Source organism: Lissotriton helveticus, chromosome 6 (genome assembly GCF_964261635.1).
Source record: "Lissotriton helveticus chromosome 6, aLisHel1.1, whole genome shotgun sequence".
Taxonomy (NCBI): Eukaryota; Metazoa; Chordata; class Amphibia; order Caudata; family Salamandridae; genus Lissotriton; species Lissotriton helveticus.
This window is the reverse complement of record NC_136067.1, coordinates 1,127,071,293-1,127,088,909: the sequence shown is the minus strand read 5'-3', so window position 1 is coordinate 1,127,088,909 and position 17,617 is coordinate 1,127,071,293. Positions and strand designations below refer to the sequence as shown.

The following is a 17,617-nucleotide window of genomic DNA, read 5'->3' as shown; positions in this document are numbered from 1 at the left end:
CCGGACCGGGCATCAGGTGTTTCCTTGGGAGGCTGGAACGGGTGGGTACGGGTTTGTTACTGGGGGCTGGCACTGCAAAGTTCCTTGTATATCCAGTAGTTTTCAATCAACAATAAAGTGGCGTCACTTATATTCAGGTGTGGTTCACCATTGTCTGGTGTCGCATACCTGCTGGAGTGAGATGCGAGTTTTGAATCATCTAAGGTAGCAAGCTGCGGCCATACTGAAAAAACGTGAAGTGCACGATTGTCTCAACCTAATATAAACTTATGTTGACTTGTACTTAGATGGTTGTCTATTTACTTACTTATATACTATTGCGCAACCACCTCTGACGTGTCTGTAAAACTTACCTTTTATTCCGTAGTTTTGTCCTGAATTTTTACACATACTGTCCTGAATTTGCACCTATGCCAGTTGGTCACGCTAGCGGCAATGAATAAGCCCTCTTTAAACATTAGGCTGTGCTTTAAATTTCTTCTTACTTAATTTCCAATTTTGTGGGGTTTCTCCAAAATGTGGGGTCAATGCTTTTTAGGCCAATTCTTTAGGGCATCATAAGGTCTGGGGCAATCAAGAAACCTTTATTAGATCCAGTCGTCAGAATGACACAGAAAACGTAATGCCATAAATACGCAATGATCCCAAATGGAAATAATTTTGTCTGCTACAGTCTTAGTATTCCGGTCGTGCTCCCAGAACAGGGCTTGAAGGGAAGGTACCGGACCACTCTCTGGAGATCGAGTTTCAAATATCTAAGTCGAGAAAATCAATAGAACACCACACATAGGAAGAGTCATTTGTGGCCATACTGCTCGTTCGTGTCAAAGGAATTCCCTCATTTGCATAGGGCATGCCCCAACGCAAATGAGGGAACACCCTCTGTTGATAGCGCCAGCACTTTAAGTGGTACAAAAGGGGGTGGTGATGGACGGAGCATCTGAACCAATCAAACACTCACACCCAGTCAAAAGATCTGGGTTTGATCCATCACCGTTCTTTAGCCCACTCTGCCACCCCAGTTCAGACATGGCTATATGCAAATCAGTCTGACCCTGTGCCTCATGGGAACAGTCCAGTCCGAACTGCCAAGCCATGCCTTCCATGGACCGGAAACAAGCTTCCGAGGACTGGTTTCAGGCATTCAAGCCGTCTTCAGCCCGGCTTGCTTGAATCGAGTGGCAAAGTGAGCAAGGGACTCACGTCTGAGCATACCCTGCCACACTTATGGCGGCCAAAGCGGTACAAAAGGGGGTGGTGATGGACGGAGCATCTGAACCAATCAAGCACTCACACCCAGTCAAAAGATCTGGGTTTGATCCATCACCATTCTTTAGCCCACTCTGCCACCCCAGTTCAGACATGGCTATATGCAAATCAGTCTGACCCTGTGCCTCATGGGAACAGTCCAGCCCGATCTGCCAAACCATGCCTTCCCTGGACCGGAAACAAGCTTCCGAGGACCGGTTTCTGGCATTCCAGCCGTCTTCAGCCTGGCTTGCTTGAATCCAGTGGCAAAATGAGCAAGGGACTCACGTCTGAGCATACCCTGCCACACTTATGGCGGCCAAAGCGGTACAAAAGGGGGTGGTGATGGACGGAGCATCTGAACCAATCAAACACTCACACCCAGTCAAAAGATCTGGGTTTGATCCATCACCGTTCTTTAGCCCACTCTGCCACCCCAGTTCAGACATGGCTATATGCAAATCAGTCTGACCCTGTGCCTCATGGGAACAGTCCAGCCCGAACTGCCAAGCCATGCCTACCCTGGACCGGAAACAAGCTTCCGAGGACCGGTTTCAGGCATTCCAGCCGTCTTCAGCCCGGCTTGCTTGAATCCAATGGCAAAGTGAGCAAGGGACTCACGTCTGAGCATACCCTGCCACACTTATGGCGGTCAAAGCGGAACAAAAGGGGGTGGTGATGGACGGAGCATCTGAACCAATCAAACACTCACACCCAGTCAAAAGATCTGGGTTTGAGCCATCACGGTTCTTTAGCCGACCCTGCCACCCCAGTTCAGATATGGCTATATGCAAATTAGTCTGACCCTGTGCCTCATGGGAACAGTCCAGCCCGAACTGCCAAGCCATGCCTTCCCTGGACCGGAAACAAGCTTCCGTGGACCGGTTTCTGGCATTCCAGCCGTCTTCAGCCCGGCTTGCTTGAATCCTGTGGCAAAGTGAGCAAGGGACTCACGTCTGAGCATACCCTGCCACACTTATGGCGGCCAAAGCGGTATAAAAGGGGGTGGTGATGGACGGAGCATCTGAACCAATCAAACACTCACACCCAGTCAAAAGATCTGAGTTTGATCCATCACCGTTCTTTAGCCCACTCTGCCACCCCAGTTCAGACATGGCTATATGCAAATCAGTCTGACCCTGTGCCTCATGATAACAGTCCAGTCCGAACTGCCAAGCCATGCCTTCCCTGGACCGGAAACAAGCTTCCGAGGACCGGTTTCTGGCATTAAAGGGGGTAGATGGACTCAAGGATGGATGGATGAGTGAAGAAGTGAAAGGGTTCATGGATGAGAGAACGGATGGATGAGTGAAAGGATGGATGACTAGTAGGATCAATGGATGGAATTAATGAATGGATGAGTAGATGGATGGGTGGGTGGATAAATGGATGGATGAGTGAAAGGGGGATGGAGAGAGAAAGGAAGGATGAATGACTTAAAGGGTGAATGGGTGGAAGGATAAGTGACTGGGTGGATGGATGAGTAAGTGAATGGATGGCTGGGTGGGTGAAAGGGTAACTGGCTGGATGGATGAGTGAATAGATGGATGGGTGGAAGAGTGGATGGATGACTGTACGGGTGGATGGGGTGAAAGGGTGGGTAGATGAATAATGGATGGATGAGTGAAAGGGTGGATGGAGGGATGGATGTGTGAAATGATGGATGAAAGGATATATGGTGGATAGGTTTGCAAATGGTTGAATATGTTTGGATATAAATGGGCACATAGATGGAAGGACAGAATGAATGAGGAAAGACTGAATGATAGATAAAAGAATGATTACACCTTCTGAAACCCATTACCTTAAGTAACTTTCCTATACATTGACTTTCACTTTAATATGAGTCATTGTCTCTATATAATGTGTGTGATGTAACCCACTCCGACACCCCACCATGCCCTAAATAATTGGGATGAGTAACACTATAAGAAAAATTAAATACACATGAGAGATGGTCTAAGTGAAGATGAGAGGCACCATTGAAGGGTGGTAGCAAGGCAGGACTGGCCGGACCGGGCATCCGGTGTTTCCTTGGGAGGCTGGAACGGGTGGGTACGGGTTTGTTACTGGGGGCTGGCACTGCAAAGTTCCTTGTATATCCAGTAGTTTTCAATCAACAATAAAAGTGGCGTCAGTTATATTCAGGTGTGGTTCACCATTGTCTTGTGTCGCATACCTGCTGGAGCAAGATGCGAGTTTTGAATCATTTAAGGTAGCAAGCTGCCGCCATACTGAAAAAACGTGAAGTGCACGATTGTCTCAACCTAATATAAACTTATTTTGACTTGTACTTAGATGGTTGTCTATTTACTTACTTATATACTATTGCGCAACCACTTCTGACGTGTCTGTAAACTTACCTTTTATTCCGTAGTTTTGTCCTGAATTTTGGCCCTTTGTCCTGAATTTTTACACTCACTGTCCTGAATTTGCACCTATGCCAGTTGGTCACCCTAGTGGCAATGAATAAGCCCTCTTTAAACATTAGGCTGTGCTTTAAATTTCTTCTTACTTAATTTCCAATTTTGTGGGGTTTCTCCAAAATGTGGGGTCAATGCTTTTTAGGCCAATTCTTTAGGGTATCATCAGGACTGGGGCAAACAGGAAACCTTTATTAGATCCAGTCGTCAGAATGACACAGAAAACGTAATGCCATAAATACGCAATGATCCCAAAATGGAAATAATTTTGTCTGCTACAGTCTTAGTATTCCGGTCGTGCTCCCAGAACAGGGCTTGAGGGGAAGGTACCGGACCACTCTCTGGAGTTCGAGTTTCAAATATCTAAGTCGAGAAAATCAATGGAACACCACACATAGGAAGAGTCATTTGTGGCCATACTGCTCGTTCGTGTCAAAGCAATTCCCTCATTTGCATAGGGCATGCCCCAACGCAAATGAAGGAACACCCTCTGTTGATAGCGCCAGAACTTTAAGTGCGCCAGCGCTATCGGTATTGTAGAACGGGATGCACAACCGTCTGCATTCCCTTCTATAATACCAGAGTGCGTCGGGGTGCGCAAAGCGGGCTCAAATGCCTGTTGCACATAACTAAGAACAAGGAGAACCGTGCCAGTAATATTTAAATAAGGTCCTGCACAGGGATCCTAGGATGCAAACGATACATCGGAGCTACCTATCAGAGACGAGGCATCAAGTCCAATCAAACATTGATATATTTTTTATTTATTTTTTTCTCAAATTTCAAAGTTTCATAAATTGATATTACAAAAATAGTTCATTATTAGAAAATAGGTTAAAACACACATATTGAATATAGCATATAGAGTCCCACAGACACCGTTCACATCTCACACTCACATAACCGCACACTTCAATAATAACCACACAGCCAGTATTTCATACATACAAATACAAATAATCCCAATAGTGCATAAACGCCATCAAATGAATTGATAACAAGATGGACAACAATTCATTAAACAAAGGGGAGTTGGGCAGAAACAAAGGTGAGGACTGATGATGGAGCGAACAATCCTGCTGCCAACAAGAAACACGCCGCGAACCTGCCTACATTTCCCTATTTTGGGGGTCCCTCTTCTATTTTGCTCAAATGCCTGTTGCGCCTCCGGGGCACCTATTGTAATAAGGCCCAGGTCACTAAGGTTACATCACTCTTTGCTGCACCAGGCACGTAGATATAATAGTGTTTGGACCTCCATAGTAGTGTCTCTGTGCCATATTGCATTGGTAGTTTGATGGGGCTAAAGTTAATGGTCCCTTTTAAGTGCACACATGCAAAGTTGAAAGACAGCTGATATTGTCTACTAGCAGCCTTGCACTGATTTAAATGCTTAAAAAGTGGAAATACTGCACTAGGTCTTTCATAAAGCTGTGGTATGATGAATGTGCCCCACTTCTGCTTGATTGGCAGCAGTACCCAGTTCATGGGTTACAGGTTCCAGAGCTCTAGAATTAGAAGGTGGAGGTGGAGGTGGGTTGAACTTGTACAGAAAATAGGCACCAAATCAGTCCGTATGGCACTGCTAGATTGACCTCTAGGAAAGTTTGACATCATCCAGTAGGGTGCTTAGGGCTGATGGAAGAAAAGGTATTTTTGAACCCTGAATAATTGTGTTGGTGTTTGACCAAAGCCGGTTTCAGACAGTAATAAAGAGGTTGTGTACTTCACTAGTAGTAGTGAAATAAGCTTGAATATACAAGGGAGCAGGCCCATCATTCATTCATAATAGAGCAAAGTAACTTTTGCAAAGGTAGAACAAAGGAATCTCTCAGCTGCTTCTAGACACTTACTGTTAGGTGTCCGAAAGTAGTTGATATTGTCACACACTAGAGGCACCCCATGTGTCCCAACCCAGTGTCTTCTCCCGCTCCATGAACTGAAAGCCTCTGTAGATCATCCCACATATTGGAAGTGCCACAAGTTGGAGTATTAAGGGTCCAGATCTACTAAATTCATCTGCATTCCAGTATCCCTCAGGAATGGTACTGCAAGTTTCTGTGGTCAGCGCAAGCTGTTTGTCCCTCTTTGTTGCACACAAAGGCACCTGCATCTGTAGCACTACGTGGAAAGTCTACTGTTTGTTAGTGTCTCTGTTGTCTGTTGCTTCTCAAGTTGTCTCTTTCTTTAGGCTTTTTTTAACAACTTACCGAGTACTGCAGTAGGGTGATTTAGTGCAAGGCATCAAGGGAACACAACATAGACCCAATTTCAACATGAAGGCTCGCTTCAGTCTCTATTGGGTGCAATTTTTAGAACAACACTAATCAAGTAAACATTTTATGGTAAGTTGTCAACTCATTTGCTGGCTAACGCTGCATTTGCTTTCTTTTCCAGAAGAAATCTCCTTCTGTGGCAGAATTTAAAGTAAAAGTGCATTGTTTAACCCTATATTTCCAAAAATAATTGTTTGGTGAACCCCAAGCACCATTGCAAAGGGTCTATCTCACATCCAATGCTTGCTTTGAACAAGGTGGATTTGTTGTTGAAAAAATAACTCAGGGCTATTTTTGCTTCAAAGTTTTACACAGGCAATCACTTTCTGTGGAAAGTCATAGGCTGGTCGTATGGGCTTTCAATGAATAGTTTTCAATCAATGGGTATTTAGGAGTCTTGGAAATTACAATCTTTTGTGTGGTGTATCCCCACATTTTTGTTTGACTGTTTTTGCTGGCTGTAGAACTCTGTGCAGGCTACCTGTGCTAACTAATGATAAAGGGTCTGTGCTCCTTGTTTCAACATGATGAAACTGGAATGACCCTAACTGGCATCTTTAATCTACCTATATTTTTCTAAAGTGTACCTACGACCTGTAAGTTAAATGTTACTAGTGGGCTGCAGCACACAAAGTACCACCAAATGCAATGATAAGGCAAATATCATTGCAGGCCTTTCAAGTGTAACACATTGTTGCCAGTTTATCTGCAAATTCATCTAGTCAAAATAACCCCTTTTGACAGGCCTTTGCGCTCCTTTTATATATTAATATGCCACTCCTAAGTAGGCCGCACTGTTTATTAATATGGAAAATATGTATATGCCAACCCACTCTGTTTAATTTTGCTCTAAATCATTAGCAACAAATCAAACTCAATTTTGATTTGTTAGGTATATTTATTTTACCTTCTCTTTTTTAAGTTCACTTCATAGAAAAAATCAATTGTTTCTATGTCAGAAAACAACACAACATATATAACAAATATATACATCAACTTATACACACCATTTACAAAAAAACATTAACCAAAAAATATTATTACATCCACATTCACTGTACACTATACACTAAACTTTCATTATGTACAACCTCATTTATACAAATCTCTTTTCAGCCGTTCCTCTGGCAAATATTAGCTCTTCGCCTTATTGGCCCTCAATGATTACAATTAGAGGAACAGTAGTGAACAAAGTCATAGTCAACAGGAGATAACACCATTATCAATTCTGTGAGTCAATGGTTATTAATATTTTTAAATTGTATCTCCGGTCTGCCGACGCGTTTCGAACACCACACAACAGTTATGGGTTCTCCTCAGGGCCTTGTCACTTCTGTCTGCATGTGTATAGAAAAAAAGAAAAGCACCAAAAGGTGTTTCAGTATCAGTTCTCTAGCCTCATCTGTCTGCCAAACTTGCAACGCATTGCATTTATGTTAGTGTTACCTTTAATGTGGCTGTGGTAGTCCTATGTTCGGTTTTAAGTCTTTAGAGCTGCAATCTGAAGAATAATTCTATTTAGAGCCAGACTTGGATTGAGCCTTAAGGTTACTTTAGCAAAACACTGCGTGACATACCTTTATCTAGTCTTATGAGTCCGTTCATGGGCGCCTCCCTATGGCTCGGAAACCCTTTTCACCTATGGGCAATACAGGATTGATTAAGTAATTTGCACTTGTATAACCTCTAAAATGCGTACAACATCTACCAACCATATTCATACCTTTTCCAGTGAACCGATCACTTCAGGGGCATGTCAATCCATATTGAATTAGTTTCTGTGCGCGGGCAATCTATTGGGGAAATAATGAGTGCTCAGTACACTTCTTGCTATTTTAGTGGTGTCTGTGCCCGGTTCGTTATACGTCCGTACTGACCTTTGTTTACAATGGTCCTCCGGACTCTGGTTGTGCGCGCCGCGTTGTTCCTTTACGATCACTTTCAGTGATTACACTGTTGAGGAAAGAAAGCGGAACGCGCGTTAGTTCCCCTCTCTCAGCGCGTTTCCTATCGCGTGTGATACCAGTCCCATGTAGCCTCTCCTTACCTCCTTAGTGTCTCGCTGCAGCTCTTCCTCACTTCGCTCTGGAAGGCGGCGGCCGTGTAACTGGCTCACTTATTGCGGCCATGTGACCTCGGGAATTCTGGGAGTTGTAGTTTAACTATATTCTTTACCTGAATTACATGATTGGTGTGTTGTACTGCCCATAGCTTATAACTTAGGCATTGCCTTAATATTAGTAGCCCATTCCTGCATTGCGAGTCAACAGTATCTCGTGGAGCCCCATTATGACCTCCATATTTACAATCTTGAAACCTCGGAGAGGGTGTTTAATCCATTTTGCGCGCTGTTAAATTTTAGAATCAGGTACGCCTGCTGTGTAGTTTTTCCAATATACAGTTTTGTGCAGGCACAGACTGAAAAGTGATCTACTGTCCAGATGGGGCCTAAAACCGATCGAGGGCCACCACAAATGTGATAATTGCATTTCATGTGACTCAACAATTGAGGGGATCGAGTTTGAACACAGGGGCGTGAAAGGGAAGAACCATGAATTCACGAACTGCAGGACACGTAATGTAGTGTATGCAGTAGTCTGTGCCTGCACAAACTGTATATTGGAAAAACTACACAGCAGGTTAACAGTAGGATCACACAACACAGGTCAAGAATTAAAAAAAAGGTACTAAGTGCGCCAATGGTCCAACACTTTATGGACGCAAATCACAGTGAAATGGATTTCAGATGGACTGTATTGTGTTCTATAGTGCAATCAGGAGGTAAAGGTCCAATTGATATTGAAGATACATTGCTCAGAAAAGAGGCGTACCTGATTCTAAAATTTAACAGCGCGCAAAATGGATTAAACACCCTCTCCGAGGTTTCAAGATTGTAAATATGGAGGTCATAATGGGGCTCCACGAGATACTGTTGACTCGCAATGCAGGAATGGGCTACTAATATTAAGGCAATGCCTAAGTTATAAGCTATGGGCAGTACAACACACCAATCATGTAATTCAGGTAAAGAATATAGTTAAACTACAACTCCCAGAATTCCCGAGGTCACATGGCCGCAATAAGTGAGCCAGTTACACGGCCGCCGCCTTCCAGAGCGAAGTGAGGAAGAGCTGCAGCGAGACACTAAGGAGGTAAGGAGAGGCTACATGGGACTGGTATCACACGCGATAGGAAACGCGCTGAGAGAGGGGAACTAACGCGCGTTCCGCTTTCTTTCCTCAACAGTGTAATCACTGAAAGTGATCGGAAAGGAACAACGCGGCGCGCACAACCAGAGTCCGGAGGACCGTTGTAAACAAAGGTCAGTACGGACGTATAACGAACCGGGCACAGACACCACTAAAATAGCAAGAAGTGTACTGAGCACTCATTATTTCCCCAATAGATTGCCCGCGCACAGAAACTAATTCAATATGGATTGACATGCCCCTGAAGTGATCGGTTCACTGGAAAAGGTATGAATATGGTTGGTAGATGTTGTACGCATTTTAGAGGTTATACAAGTGCAAATTACTTAATCAATCCTGTATTGCCCATAGGTGAAAAGTGTTTCCGAGCCATAGGGAGGCGCCCATGAACGGACTCATAAGACTAGATAAAGGTATGTCACGCAGTGTTTTGCTAAAGTAACCTTAATGCTCAATCCAAGTCTGGCTCTAAATAGAATTATTCTTCAGATTGCAGCTCTAAAGACTTACAACCGAACATAGGACTACCACAGCCACATTAAAGGTAACACTAACATAAATGCAATACGTTGCAAGTTTGGCAGACAGATGAGGCTAGAGAACTGATACTGAAACACCTTTTGGTGCTTTTCTTTTTTTCTATACACATGCAGACAGAAGTGACAAGGCCCTGAGGAGAACCCATAACTGTTGTGTGGTGTTCGAAACGCGTCGGCAGAACGGAGATACAATTTAAAAATATTAATAACCATTGACTCACAGAATTGATAATGGTGTTATCTCCTGTTGACTATGACTTTGTTCACTACTGTTCCTCTAATTGTAATCATTGAGGGTCAATAAGGCGAAGAGCTAATATTTGCCAGAGGAACGGCTGAAAAGAGATTTGTATAAATGAGGTTGTACATAATGAAAGTTTAGTGTATAGTGTACAGTGAATGTGGATGTAATAATATTTTTTGGTTAATGTTTTTTTGTAAATGGTGTGTATAAGTTGATGTATATATTTGTTATATATGTTGTGTTGTTTTCTGACATAGAAACGATTGATTTTTTCTATGAAGTGAACTTAAAAAAGAGAAGGTAAAATAAATATACCTAACAAATCAAAATTGAGTTTGATTTGTTGCTAATGATTTAGAGCAAAATTAAACAGAGTGGGTTGGCATATACATATTTTCCATATTATATAAGGTTCAGCCATCCCCACATTCCAAGAACCTAACTCCTCTTCTTCAAAAAGCACTGTTTATTAAGGCAGTGTGCATGGTGTTTAAGAGTAGGATATGTAAAAGGTTAATGCTAATCATGATCTTACAGAAGACCCAGAAGGCTATTTTCACTGTAGCAGGGTTAGCTTTCCCATAGGAAAGCACTGGATTACAAAATTACAGTTATTATTGCTATATCATCTTAGGAAACAGCTACAAAGTTTATTCTTGGACTTTTTCAAATGTTTACTACAAACCTAATTCATTGGTAGTAACTATTTTAGTACAGGTACATTTGAAAAGTTTCCTGCCTATGGAGGCTGGAAGCATTTGTATGATCTTCCACCTATTACCAAAGAGCTCAAAAGCCCCCTTGATGAGGTGTGAATTTGTTCCCAGAGCTGAGAAAAAGTATTTGGGTGTGGTGTTCTGTTTCTCTGGCAGGCTTTCCATCTGGGTTGGGCCCAGACAGGAACTCAATTATCCTCATAGAGGTCTACCCTGTCATTGGCAGATGTAGTTAACACCTGGGCCTGCCCCCTTCCTTTGTCCACCAAAGTCAGACACCAAGCCCTATGGCAGAGGATCTACTCCTCGAACCAGTTTGGAGTGAAAGAGGAGGCGCGTATTTCCCTGACTACACCTCTAGGGTAAGCAATTGAGCTGTACACAGGTAAGAAATGTTCTGCCATGTTGGTTTTGGGCAGAGAGGGGCACTGTGGGATTGTTTTCAGTAAACCACAGAGTCAGAAAGTGCTGCAAGAGTGGGTAGTATTGTCAACTCAGGGAACTTTTAATCAATTTTTTAGGCAGTGGCCAATAGTGTCCCCTATCCACAGGCTGGCATTGGCCATATATGTGGCATCCCCAGTACCCTCACCAGAAAACTTCTGCACTTGTTGAAGAACAAAAGAGGATGGGCCTGCTGTCTGTGATATGAGAAGAGCCCTGATGATCAAACCTGCTCTCCTTTTTATACAGAGGACAAAGAAGGGTCACAAGGCTGACCTCCTGTGTGGGCCAGAGGGAAATAACAAACTTCAAAAGACCTTTAACAGCATTCTCAGGTGACCAGTTCCAACTGGAATTCCCCTTGGTTCCTACTGCTGGACTCTTCTATAGTGAGTCTTGACCCCCATGTGCTGTTGCCAAGGTCCTGTGCCCATGGTTGGTGTCAAAGTGTACTACACTTAAAGTATCCTGAAACCTGGAGCTTAGAAACGTTTTGCAAACAGTTTTTCAGAGAACTGGTGGGGGAACAGGACCAACCTGCCAAGCTGATCGGACAAACACTTTTTGCAGCTGTGGCAAAGTTTCAGGTTGCTCCTACCCTGTTCCTCTGCCTAGCAGCAAATTTAATTCAGTGGGACATCGCAGAGAAGGTATCTGGCCTCGTTGAGCCCTTTTCCACTACAGCCTGGCGTATTGCCCTGTTGGAAGAGTTCAAACTCCAAAAAGTGAAAAGTATCCAGGGAGCAAGGGACCTTCTCTGGCTGTGATTTCCAAAATTCTTGTACTTGGAGCTTTCTCAACAAAAGTCAACAGCCTCACTTAGACCTCGTTCTGCAGCTATCCGATGACATGTCTTTGGCCACAGCCTGCTGCCTTGTCCCACTGAGGATTTTTGACTTCCATTCCAGAGGCTAAGTCGGAAAGTAAACATTTTCACCAGGATGAAGCTGGTCCTTCTGCACAATCCGCTCTCCATCATGGTCGGCATAACCAATACCCTTTTCTTGGTGAAGTGCAACCAGGTGATGTTGGTTGGCACTTATGCTTTTTGGTGATATTTTGAATATAAAACGTTAAAAATGCATATCTCTCGCTCTACTAATTGGATGTTTATTCTTTTTGTGTCATTTAATTTATTATGATTTACTTTGTTTCTATATTTGTTTGAGATTGTTCTTGTATTGTGTTTTGACTTTATTATTCTTTGAGTACATCATAAATACTTTACACATTGCCTCTAACTTAAGTCTGTCTGTTCTGTGTCATAGCTACTAAGGAGTTTAGCTCAGGTTAATTTAAAGACTTTGAAGATTCACCTTAAGAAGGGTGGCAAGAGTTGTGGTTATTATATGTGTGTGGGTGCTCACCCCTGTGAGAAGTTGGCCTGATATGCAGTGCTCACTATTCTAGTGATCACTATGTATCAGTCCAAACAACCCTTATTGATGATTGGTTGTAAGTCAACCTTATAGACCAGCTATCCTAGTAGCATGGATACGAGCAGTCTAAGGCTAAGACTCTAGAGGGCGTGTTAAGCCAGCTGTTTCACCATCACATTACCCCTTGAACACCAAGTGAAAGGACACCACACAAGTTGTTATGAAAATAAACAGATATTTATTTATAACAAGACTACCCTGAACTCTTTATGAGTCAGGGAGCTAAGCACACAACAAAACTCTTACGAAAATACGAAAAACCATATACACAGTAAGTGGAATGCGAACTTGCTAGCAGGTAAGTAATACTTTTCTAGACTCAGGAATCGCTAGGCCTACAATTCTAAACACTGGGATTAGATGCAGGAGGCCTGTGGACGTCGTGTGCAGAGTGGGAACTCTCACGCGTAAGGCGGGAAAAAGTCTATGGAGGCTAGCAGTTGCAAAGTTACTGTTCTCGGGCGAACCCGACTAGGTGGGTCGAAAACAAGAGTGGATCCGAACACTTAGGGTGTTGGACTATGCTGGAGCACCGGAGTACTCAGGTTACCTAGCCCAGGGGCTGCGGCTGCATAGGGTTGAAGTTGCGTCGGAAACCCTCGTTGAAGATCCAGGAGCCTGAAGAAAGAGTTGCTGGCAGGCGGCCAGTGAAGAAAGTTCGGAGTGATCCAAGCCTGGATCAGGGAAGAAGAAACCTGTAAGCAGAGGGGACCAAGTTCTGAATCACTAGCCAGTGATTTGAGTGGGCACCAGGATGGCACCGGATGAAGTCACCTCAGCCAGGTGAGTGGGCGCTGCTGGGCTCTGCAGTCTCTCGGACCAGGAGGCGTTGTCGGCGACCAGGATGGAGGTGCGAGCTGTCCCACGAAGGTACTTGCTGTCGACGTCACTGGACCCAGGATTGGGCAACAAGTCTTGGCAAATGCAAGGCCCACGCAGTGAACCTAAAATGGCGTCTTGAGTGGACCAGGAGGGTCCAGGGTGCTCCTCTTTTGGAGGGGAGCAAGGGCTAGTCTGGAGCAACCAGACCAGCAGGGGTTGTCGTCGTGGAGCGTCGTGAGGGGGCCACTAGCCAACGGGCAAGCGACCTGGACAACGCGGTTGGCAGCAAAGAGCAGAAGGGCCCCACGCAGATCTCGTGGATGCAGGGGGGCTGAACTTCGGTGCTGGAGCTGCTCAGGGTCAGGGCTTCTCTTACCCCAAAGCACTCGGTCGAGGGTCACTCGGTGGTCGTGCTGGACAAGCGTCGTGCAGTTCTGAAGATGGCCGGTCCCTTGAGGTCTCGTCACACCCACGGATCACAGCTGGGCTGATGATGTAGGTTGAGGTCAGAGGTGCCAGGGAAGCCGGTTCTCGTCGTGCTGGAGCAGTCTTGATCCGAAGGAGAGACTGGCAACAAACAGCGATGCTTGGTTGGTGCCTGCTGCTGCAGGGTGACTACTCCTTAGTCACAAGGGAGAATCTTGGGAAGAAGTCTTGAGTTCCTTTCGTGGAAAGTAGTTTCAGGATTTAAAGATGATCTGATCTGGAAGGGGGCCAGTTCCTACCTTTATCCTGCAAAAAGGGGCTGGCACGCGACTAAGTCCTGCCCTATGGTGGGACTAGGAGGGGGGTGGTTACACCCCTCTCCTTTGGCGGGCTTTCCCCAGATCAGGGGCTGGAGTGCCCCTGGAACTGGTTCCAGCCGGCCTATGCACAGTGAGCACCGGGGTGCCACTTGCAGTCACCTTCCTCTAAAGCCCTGCCTACCTAGGATACACAAAATCCTGTCTGGGACGGTGCTGGCACCGCCCCTGGCAGGAAACCCTTTTGTCCTTGCCTCCTGGGCTGGGAGGACTCCCAGCAGCAGGAGGGCAGACTTGTGTCTCGGTGGCAGCATCCATTTTGTGGAGCTAAGGCTCTGTCTGACTTTAACCGGGGTTACAGGTTACATACATGTCGTGTCCCTCTAGAAGGGTGGGATGCTAACCCCGTCACCAGAATTGGCGAGGGGTTAGTATTCCAATTCGTATGACACCTTACTCGACATGTTTTGATAAAGCGATACCAGAGTTGGCACATAACCGCGAGGATTATAATGCACTTAAGAGTATATGGTATGCGATATCATGGAAACGGCTAAGGGATGGATCCCGAAAGCCGCAGACAGGCTCAGCTCATGCCAGAGCACTATCTCACACGATTCCAAGCACTCTGCCTTCAGGATTGTTAAGGCCTGCCATAGGAGTGACTGATAGGAATACATGTGTCCATTTTAGGGTTAGATATAGGTATACTATATCTAAAGCAAAGGGTGATTACACCACCTTGCCCCAGCTGTCGTGCAGCCAGTTGTGTCAGATTTGGATGGCCAGCCAGGGGTGGCATAATACATGCTGCAGCCCCTGGTAGGCCCTGGGTACACCTATGCCCTGGGTACCTAAGGTACACTGTACAGGGACTGATAAGGTGACTCAGTATCCAATTAGATATGTACCTAAGGTACATGGAATCCATTTTAACAGAGAGAGCAGTGGGCCTGGGGTCCTGAATAGCAGGGCCCCAGGTCAACTAAGTCAGAAAACCAGCAAAACACCAGGCAAAAAGTTGGGGGCAACCATAGTCAGGGATCTACCTTCCTACAACCCCCTCAACTAATACCTCACTTCCGTTAAGGAATAATCATGTTCCTTTCCCTTCCACTTCATGGTATAATACTGCGTATGACTCATAAAGAAGCAATAATCATATTGAACACTTAACCACTAAAAAGGTTGCTTTTGGAGAAGCACCTATGACAAGAAGCCCCTCGGACAAGGGTGTTCATACTTGTGAAACTGAAGAGAGTAATGACGCTGGGCGTCCCCCAAGGATCCTCCCTATCCCCAACTCTGTTCAACCTAGTGATGGAACCTCTCACCACCTTGCTACAAACATCCAAAGTACACTTTCACATGTACGCCGATGACACCCAACTTTATCTCAAATTACAATCCCCCAAAGACATTTTGCTCCTGAACTCAACGATCAGAAGAACTTAATCCTGGCTGGCCGATAATCATCTCAAACTCAATGCTCTGAAAACAGAGTTCCTTCTGATCTCACCTCCAGCGAAGATCTCCACCACTCAAATTTGGCTCAAACACCTAACGGGACTCAATGTCCAACCCACCATCTTGGACTCAGCAAAATCTTTAGGCATAACCCTCGACACCAATCTCAACATGCAGCAACACATCAGCAAGGCAACTAAGGGAGCGAATTTCCAAATCAATACCCTGAGGAAACTTAAACCTTTCCTCCCAGCCAATGACTTCCAAACCGCAGTACAAGCACTAGTCATCCCTCGAATAGAATATGGCAGCGTCGCCCTCTGCGGACTCCCTCTAACTGCTACTGCACCCCTAAGAGCTTCTCTAAACGCTGCAGCGAGGCTCATCACTGGGTCAAAAAAGCACTCTCATATTTCCCCTGACTTGAAATCCCTGAACTGGCTGCCTTTTGAAGCCAGAATACATCTGAAAATCGCCTGCATGACTCACAAGGCGGTACACCTGAGCTCTCCCGGCTACCTCACTCAGAAGTTGACAATCTCTGGTGGCGCTAGAAACACTAGAGGCACAAACAATCTTCTGCTGAAACCTCGTAGATTCCGGAAGGAAAAAACCTATAAACGCTCCTTCTCAGGAATGGCACCCAGAATCTGGAACTCACTCCCTCCCGAAACTAGGCTCATCTCTTCCACTACACTCTTTAAGAAAGAAGTAAAAGCTATCCTCATGGCAAAATACACCTGAACTATTATTTGGGTCTCCATAAAGAATATTCACCGATCTGTACTACTTGTTTGACCCCGTTGCGTATTTGTATAACTTGTATTATTGATTTACATGATTGGCTTTGCCCTCACTTATTTGTACTGTATGCTCCTCTGACTTACTTGTTTGACTATGCTCCCTCATGTACCCCATCTGTGTAAAGCGCTCTGATATCTGCAAAGATCTTGTCCGCGCTATATAAAACTTTAAAAATAAAATAAATAAATAAAGAACGGTGTAAGAACAAGCAGTGCACTGCGCACACTACAGAGCTAGCAACATTAGGATCACGCCCTACAAAGCGATCTAGATCTGGATGTCTAGTAGTCATCTTGACACAGCACTCAAATCAGTAGACTTCCTTCCAAGAGTCAGATACAATTCTGTTTAGCTACACCTCTCATTCCTTTCAAGACCTGGAGTCTCACCTCATCGTTCGCAAATATAATTTAATATTGAACAGATGCTCCGGTTAGGTGCCTGTCTATGTGGAAAAAATACTGGCAGCATAAACAGCAAAGAAGAAAAAGCATTCAAATTTGCAGTGGTAATTAAATGTCTTTATTGGCTGCAGATTTAACAAGTTACATTCATTTTGAAAAAAATATTATAATCTCTCAGAATTCACCGGAATGTTGTAAGGATGTTTGTTATCAGCAAATGTACAGATTATCTAATCACCACAACATGTTGCTACATTGAGCTAATTTACATCAAGTTAATCAGGGGCATTTTCCCTATGCATAATGCACGTGAACAGCATTTGGCTCTTCTAAACTTAAAAAGTGGCATGTATTCTAGAGGGTATACAATACATCATTTGCACTGGATATTGGGCATGGTATAAAACAGTGCATAAACAAAACATAGGCTTCTCACTTTGAATGTTTGGTTTTCTTGAAGTGCATGACATTTTGGTGCAGCAATAATGGTGGAGAAGTATACACCTGAGAATGGGCCATTGTATTTGATGCTCTCTTGCAAAGAGGCATGCAGTTCACACGAGAAAATACCATATTCTTTTTGTATCCGCAAGCATTTTAAGAGGGGTTGTTTCTGCTTGCTTTCGACGTACCGCCAGTCACAGCTCCTTCAGAGATTCTGCAAAACAAAATGGATGTGTGTGTTTAAATGGAAAATTAGGCTCATGAATCTCAGGCGATGCCACTGAAAAGAAGAACGAGAAGAAGTGCAAACAAAACCTATATTGTCACAAGTTATGCTTGAAAGCCCACAAGAAAGTAGACACTTCACTATGTCTATTGCTTGAGTGTGTGTATTC

General features: G+C 44.5%; 1 protein-coding gene across 2 annotated transcripts in view; it reads right to left on the bottom strand.

Moving 5' to 3' along the window:
- Positions 1-16,883: 16,883 nt before the first annotated feature.
- LOC144761662 (VIP peptides-like) overlaps positions 16,884-17,617 on the bottom strand; it is a 333,664-nt gene continuing 332,930 nt past the window's right edge. For both annotated transcript variants that reach the window (XM_078646948.1, XM_078646949.1), the window contains exon 5: positions 16,884-17,436. The gene's annotated coding sequence lies outside the window, so the exon portion shown is untranslated. The remainder of the gene's footprint in view (positions 17,437-17,617) is intronic.